Genomic DNA, 7396 nt, shown 5'->3' on the forward strand with positions numbered 1-7396 from the left:
CTAAGCTCTGGAGTTCGCTCCCTGAACCCCTCTGCCTCTCTTTCATCCTTTAAGGTGCTGCTTAAAACCTACCCCTTTGACCAATCTGCCTTAATATCACCTTATTTGGCTCAGTGTCAAAATTTTGTTTTATAAACTGCCTGTGAAGTGCCGTGAGATATGTTATTATGCTAAGGCAGTTTATAAATACAAGTTGTTGCGTTGTCATCCATTTTGTCATCTAACTACTCCTGCCTTCCACTGCCTCTGTATTTGCTTAAACCTTTTACATGTCATATTTTCCAGTTCTGATAAAAGATCATCGACCTGAAACATTATCTCTGTTTCTCTCTTCACAGATCCTGCCAAACCTGCAGAGCATTTCCAGCATTTTCTGTTTTTTATTTCAGATCCTCGTCAGGACCCTGAATTTTCTGTACGTGAGAAAGCCAGAGTTGTGAACCCGATGTGCAAAAAGACCCCCCTCCACCCACCCCTCCCAGCCCCAGAGCCTGTATACACAAAGGTTTGGATGCAGAATCGGACTGCAGCATCCAATACCCACAGAGACCCAAAGTCTGTGTACACAGCAGCCTGGATGCAGAGAGGCAGCCTGCAGAATCCAGTATACACATGTGCCTGAATGCAGAGAGTCTGGTTCACTAATGTCCTTTAGGGAAGGAAATCTGCTATCCTTACCTGGTCTGGCCTACATGTGATCTAAATCCACAGCAATGCAGTTAACTATTAAATGCCCTCTGAAATGGCCTAGCAAGCCATACAGTTGTAGCAAACCGCTACAAAGTCTAAGAAAAGGAATGAAACCGGACGGACCACCCAGCATTGACCGAGGCACCAGAAATGACAACGGCAAACCCAGCCCTATCGATCCTGCAAAGTCCTCCTTACTAACATATGGGGGCTTGTGCCAAAAATGGGAGAGCTCTCCCACAGACTAGTTGAACATCAGCCATAGTCATACTCACGGAATCATATCTTGCAGTCAATTTCCCAGACACCAGCATGTCCATCCCTGGGTTTGTCCTGTCCCACTGGCAGGACAGACCCACCAGAGGTTGCAGCACAGTGGTATACAGGCGTGAGGGAGTTGCCCTGGGAGTCCTCAACATTGACTCCAGACCCCATGTCTCATAGCATCATGTCAAACATGGGCAAGGAAACCTCCTGTTGATTACCACCTACTGCTCCCCCGCAGCTGATGAATCATAGAAACAAAGAAAGAATCATAGAAAGTTTACTGCACAGAAAGAGGCCACTTGGCCCATCGTGTCTGTGCCAGCGGAAAAATGTTCCACCCATTCTAATCCCACCTTCCAGCATTTGGTCCGTAGCCTGCAGATTACGGCACTTGTGGTACATATCCAGACTTCTTTTGAATGAGTTGAGGGTTTTTGCCTCAACTACCCTTCCAGGCAGTGAGTTCCAGACCCCCACCACCCTCTGGGTGAAAAATACTTTTCTTCATCTCCCTTCTAATCATTCTACCAATCACTTTAAATCTATGCCCCCTCGTCACTAACCTCTCTGCGAAGGTAAATAGGCCCTTTACCTCCACTCTACCCAGGCCCCTCAAAATGTTGTACATTTCAATCAGATCTCCCCCTCAGCCTTCTCTGTTCCAAGGACAACAACCCCAGCCTGTCCAATCTTTCTTCACAGCTGCATTTTTCCAGTCCTGGCAATATCCTTGTAAATTTCCTCTGCACCCTCTCTAGTGCAATTACATCCTTTCTGTAATGAGGTGACCAGAGGCGCACACAGTACTCAGGTGGTGAGTACTACAGTTCCAGCATAACCTCCCTGATCTTGTATCCTATGCCTCTTAACCACCTTATCAACATGTCCTGCTACCTTCAGGGATCTGTGAACATTTACTCCATGGGCCCTTACTCTCAATATTTTCCCATTAATCGTGTATTCCTTTTCCTGTTTGACCTCCCCAAATGTAGTGATCTGGATGCAGAGACTCAGCCTGCAGCATCCTGCGTACAGCGGCCCGGATGCAGAGTGTGTGCGGGCTGACGTCACCTGCGTGCATTGCGCGCTGACGTCATGCGTATTCCCAAAGTTTGGGCTGGAGCCGGAGAGAAAGGGTCGATTGGCGGATCCGGGAGACTCGGCCCCGTCGCGCCTCGCCGACAAGGTACAAGCAGGGGGAAGGGGCCAGTGACTCTGAGTCCGGCTTCAATTACAGCAACTGCCGGAAGCCTCAGGGCAGGAGTCTCGGCAAAACCGACCTTCGGGAGCTGCCTCATTCAGCTCAGCTCAGACAGCAGGCGGGGGGGGGGGAAAACGGTGGGCGAGAGAGAGAGACACTCCGGGGGGTGGGGGGAGAGAGAGACTAGGGTGTGGGGGAGAGAGACTCGGGGGGGTGGGAGTGGGGGAGAGAGACTTGGGGGGGTGGGAGTGGGGGAGAGAGACTTGGGGGTGGGGGGGAGAGAGAGAGACTCGGGGGGGTGGGGGGGAGAGAGAGACTCGGGGGGGTGGGAGTGGGGGGGAGAGAGAGACTCGGGGGGGTGGGAGTGGGGGGGAGAGAGAGACTCGGGGGGGTGGGAGTGGGGGGGAGAGAGAGACTCGGGGGGTGGGAGTGGGGGGGAGAGAGAGACTCGGGGGGGTGGGAGTGGGGGGGAGAGAGAGACTCGGGGGGGTGGGGTGGGGGGGAGAGAGAGACTCGGGGGGGGGTGGGGGAGAGAGAGACTCGGGGGGGGGGTGGGGGAGAGAGAGACTCGGGGGGGGGTGGGGGAGAGAGAGACTCGGGGGGGGTGGGGGAGAGAGAGACTCGGGGGGGGGGGTGGGGGAGAGAGAGACTCGGGGGGGGGGTGGGGGAGAGAGAGACTCGGGGGGGTGGGAGTGGGGGGGAGAGAGAGACTCGGGGGGGGGGTGGGGGAGAGAGAGACTCGGGGGGGTGGGAGTGGGGGGAGAGAGAGACTCGGGGGGGTGGGGTGGGGGGGAGAGAGAGACTCGGGGGGGTGGGGTGGGGGGGGAGAGAGAGACTCGGGGGGGTGGGGTGGGGGGGAGAGAGACTCGGGGGGGGGTGGGGGAGAGAGAGACTCGGGGGGGGTGGGAGTGGGGGAGAGAGAGACTCGGGGGGGAGGTGGGGGTGAGAGAGACTCGGGGGGCGGGGGAGAGACGTGGGGGGTGGGGGAGAGAGACTCGGGGGGGGTGGGGGAGAGAGACGTGGGGGGTGGGGGAGAGAGACGTGGGGGGGGAGAGACTCGGGGGGGGGTGGGGGTGGGGGAGAGAGACTTGGGGGTGGGGGGGAGAGAGAGACTCGGGGGGGGGGGTGGGGGGTGAGAGAGAGACTCGGGGGGGGGGGGTGGGGGGTGAGAGAGAGACTCGGGGGGGGGTGGGGGTGGGGGGGAGAGAGAGACTCGGGGGGGGGAGTGGGGGTGGGGGGAGAGAGAGACTCGGGGGGGGGGAGAGAGAGACTCGGGGGGGGGTGGGGGTGGGGGGGAGAGAGAGAGACTCGGGGGGGGGGGGTGGGGGTGGGGGGGGAGAGAGAGACTCGGGGGGGGGGGGTGGGGGTGGGGGGGAGAGAGAGACTCGGGGGGGGGGGGTGGGGTGGGGGGGGAGAGAGAGACTCGGGGGGGGGGGGTGGGGGTGGGGGGGGAGAGAGAGACTCGGGGGTGGGGGTGGGGGAGAAGAGACTCGGGGGTGGGGGTGGGGGAGAAGAGACTCGGGGGGGTGGGAGTGGGGGGAGAGAGAGAGACTCGGGGGGAGGTGGGGGTGAGAAGACTCGGGGCGGGGGAGAGACGTGGGGTGTGGGGGAGAGAGACTCGGGGGGGGGGTGGGGAGAGAGACGTGGGGGGGGAAGAGAGACTCGGGGGGGGTGGTGGGGAAGAGAGACTCGGGGGGGGGGGTGGGGGAGAGAGACTCGGGGGGGGGGTGGGGGAGAGAGACTCGGGGGGGGTGGGGGGGAGAGAGAGACTCGGTGAGGGTGGGGGGGAGAGAGAGACTCGGGGGGGGGTGGGGGAGAGAGAGAGACTCGGGGGTGGGTGGGGGTGGGGGGGAGAGAGAGACTCGGGGGTGGGTGGGGGTGGGGGGGAGAGAGAGACTCGGGGGGGGGGGGTGTGGGAGTGGGGGAGAGAGAGACTCGGGGGGGTGGTGGGAGTGGGGGAGAGAGAGACTCGGGGGGGGGTGGGAGTGGGGGAGAGAGAGACACGGGGGGGTGGGAGTGGGGGGAGAGAGAGACTCGGGGGGAGGTGGGGGTGAGAAGACTCGTGGGGTGGGGGAGAGACGGGGGTGGGGGGAGAGAGACTCGGGGGGGGGTGGGGGAGAGACGTGGGGGGTGGGGGAGAGACGTGGGGGGTGGGGGAGAGAGACTCGGGGGGGGGGGGTGGGGGAGAGAGACTCGGGGGGGGGGTGGGGGGGGGAGATTGAGACTCGGGGGTGGGGGTAGAGAGAAACTTGGAGGGGTGGGGGGAGAGAGAGAAAGTTGGAGGAGGGGAGAGAGAGAAATGGAGGTGGGGGAGAGAGAGACACTTGGGGGGGGGGGGTGGGTGGGGGGAAGAGAGAGAGAGAAACTTGGAGGGGGGGGGAAGAGAGAGAGAAACTGTGGAGGGGGGGGGAAGAGAGAGAAACTTGGAGGGGGGGGGAAGAGAGAGAAACTTGGAGGGGGGGGAGAGAGAGAAACTTGGGGAGGGGGAGGAGAGAGAGAAACTTGGAGGGGGGGGGGGAGAGAGAGAAACTTGGAGGGGGGGGGGTGAGAGAGAGAAACTTGGAGGCGGGGGGGGAGAGAGAGAAACTTGGAGGGGGGGGGAGAGAGAGAAACTTGGAGGGGGGCGAGGGGAGAGAGAGAAACTTGGAGGGGGGGGGGGAGAGAGAGAAACTTGGAGGGGGGGGGGAGAGAGAGAAACTTGGAGGGGGGGGGGAGAGAGAGAAACTTGGAGGGGGGGGGGGAGAGAGAGACACTTGGGGGGGGGGTGGGGGGAGAGAGCGAGACGTTGGGGGGGTGGGAGGAGAGAGCGAGACGTTGGGGGGGTGGGAGAGAGAGACTCGGGGGGGGGGGGGAGGGGGGTGGGAAAGAGATTTGGGGTGTGGGTTTCGGGTGTGGTGAGAGAGAGACTTGGGGGTGGGGTGGGGACAGAGAGAGTGAGTGTGGGGGCAGAGAGAGAGAGGAGAGAGAGAGAGGGTGAGTGGGGGGCAGAGAGAGAGAGGGTGAGTGGGGGGCAGAGAGAGGGAGGGTGAGTGGGGGGCAGAGAGAGGAGGGTGAGTGGGGGGCAGAGAGAGGGAGGGTGAGTGGGGGGGCAGAGAGAGGAGGGTGAGTGGGGGGCAGAGAGAGGGAGGGTGAGTGGGGGCAGAGAGAGGGAGGGTGAGTGGGGTAGAAGAGAGCAGAGAGGGAGGGTGAGTGGGGGGCAGAGAGAGGGAGGGTGAGTGGGGGGCAGAGAGAGGGAGGGTGAGTGGGGGCAGAGAGAGGGAGGGTGAGTGGGGGGCAGAGAGAGGGAGGGTGAGTGGGGGCAGAGAGAGGGAGGGTGAGTGGGGCAGAGAGAGGAGGGTGAGTGGGGGCAGAGAGAGGGAGGGTGAGTGGGGGGCAGAGAGAGGGGAGGCGTGAGTGGGGGGCAGAGAGAGGGAGGGTGAGTGGGGGGCAGAGAGAGGGAGGGGTGAGGGGCTGAGCAGAGAGAGGGTGAGTGGGGGGCAGAGAGAGGGAGGGGTGAGGGGGGCAGAGAGAGGGAGGGTGAGTGGGGGGGCAGAGAGAGGGAGGGAGAGTGGGGGCAGAGAGAGGGAGGGAGAGTGGGGGCAGAGAGAGGGAGGGTGAGTGGGGGGCAGAGAGAGGGAGGGTGAGTGGGGGGGCAGAGAGAGGGAGGGTGAGTGGGGGGCAGAGAGAGGGAGGGTGAGTGGGGGGCAGAGAGAGGGAGGGTGAGTGGGGGGCAGAGAGAGGGAGGGTGAGTGGGGGGCAGAGAGAGGGAGGGTGAGTGTGGGGGCAGAGAGAGGGGAGGGTGAGTGGGGGGGCAGAGAGAGGGAGGGTGAGTGGGGGGCAGAGAGAGGGAGGGTGAGTGGGGGGCAGAGAGAGGGACGGGTGAGTGGGGGGCAGAGAGAGGGAGGGTGAGTGGGGGGCAGAGAGAGGGAGGGTGAGTGGGGCAGAGAGAGGGAGGGTGAGTGGGGGCAGAGAGAGGGAGGGTGAAGTGGGGGCAGAGAGAGGGAGGGTGAGTGGGGGGGCAGAGAGAGGGAGGGTGAGTGGGGGGGCAGAGAGAGGGAGGGTGAGTGGGGGGCAGAGAGAGGGAGGGTGAGTGGGGGGGCAGAGAGAGGGGAGGGTGAGTGGGGGGGCAGAGAGAGGGAGGGTGAGTGGGGGGGCAGAGAGAGGGAGGGTGAGTGGGGGGCAGAGAGAGGGAGGGTGAGTGGGGGGCAGAGAGAGGGAGGGTGAGTGGGGGGCAGAGAGAGGGAGGGTGGTGGGGGGGCAGAGAGAGGGAGGGTGAGTGTGGGGGCAGAGAGAGGGAGGGTGAGTGGGGGGGCAGAGAGGGGAGGGAGTGGGGGGCAGAGAGAGGGAGGGTGAGTGGGGGGGCAGAGAGAGGGAGGGTGAGTGGGGGGGCAGAGAGAGGGAGGGTGAGTGGGGGGCCAGAGAGAGGGAGGGTGAGTGGGGGGGCAGAGAGAGGGAGGGTGAGTGGGGGGGCAGAGAGGGGGAGGGTGAGTGGGGGGGCAGAGAGGGGGAGGGTGAGTGGGGGGGCAGAGAGGGGAGGGTGAGTGGGGGAGGCAGAAGAGAGGGGAGGTGAGTGTGGGGGGCAGAGAGAGGGAGGAGTGAGTGGGGGGCAGAGAGAGGGAGGGTGAGTGGGGGGGCAGAGAGAGGGAGGGTGAGTGGGGGGGCAGAGAGTGGGAGGGTGTGGGGGGGCAGAGCGAGGAGGGTGAGTCGGGGGGCAGAGAGGAGGGTGAGGGGGCTGAGAGAGGGAGGGTGAGTGGGGGGCAGAGAGAGGGAGGGTGAGTGGGGGCAGAGAGAGGGAGGGTGAGTGGGGGGGCAGAGAGAGGGAGGGTGAGTGGGGGGGCAGAGAGAGGGAGGGTGAGTGGGGGGGCAGAGAGAGGAGGGTGAGTGGGGGGGCAGAGAGAGGGAGGGTGAGTGGGGGGGGCAGGAGAGAGGGAGGGTGAGTGGGGGGCAGAGAGAGGGAGGGTGAGTGGGGGGCAGAGAGGGAGGGTGAGTGGGGGGCGAGAGAGAGGAGGGTGAGTGGTGGGGCAGAGAGAGGGAGGGTGAGTGGGGGGGCAGAGAGAGGGAGGGTGAGTGACTGGGGGCAGAGAGATGGGTGGTGAGTGGGGGCAGAGAGAGGAGGGGTGAGTGGGGGGGAGAGCAGAGAGAGGGAGGTGATGTGGGGGGCCGTTGGGTGGGGGGCAGAGAGAGGGGAGGGTGAGTGGGGGGCCAGAGAGAGGAGTGGGTGACGTGGCGGGGGGCAGAGAGAGGGTCGAGGGTTGAGTA

At 63.6% G+C, this 7396-nt stretch overlaps 1 protein-coding gene across 3 annotated transcripts in view; it reads left to right on the top strand.

The window, feature by feature from the left end:
• Positions 1–2061: 2061 nt before the first annotated feature.
• The window catches only part of LOC137370088 (activin receptor type-1), a 174841-nt gene continuing 169506 nt past the window's right edge, over positions 2062–7396 (top strand). For all 3 annotated transcript variants that reach the window (XM_068032211.1, XM_068032213.1, XM_068032214.1), the window contains exon 1: positions 2062–2143. The gene's annotated coding sequence lies outside the window, so the exon portion shown is untranslated. The remainder of the gene's footprint in view (positions 2144–7396) is intronic.

This window comes from Heterodontus francisci, chromosome 5 (genome assembly GCF_036365525.1).
Source record: "Heterodontus francisci isolate sHetFra1 chromosome 5, sHetFra1.hap1, whole genome shotgun sequence".
In the NCBI taxonomy this organism is placed as follows: Eukaryota; Metazoa; Chordata; class Chondrichthyes; order Heterodontiformes; family Heterodontidae; genus Heterodontus; species Heterodontus francisci.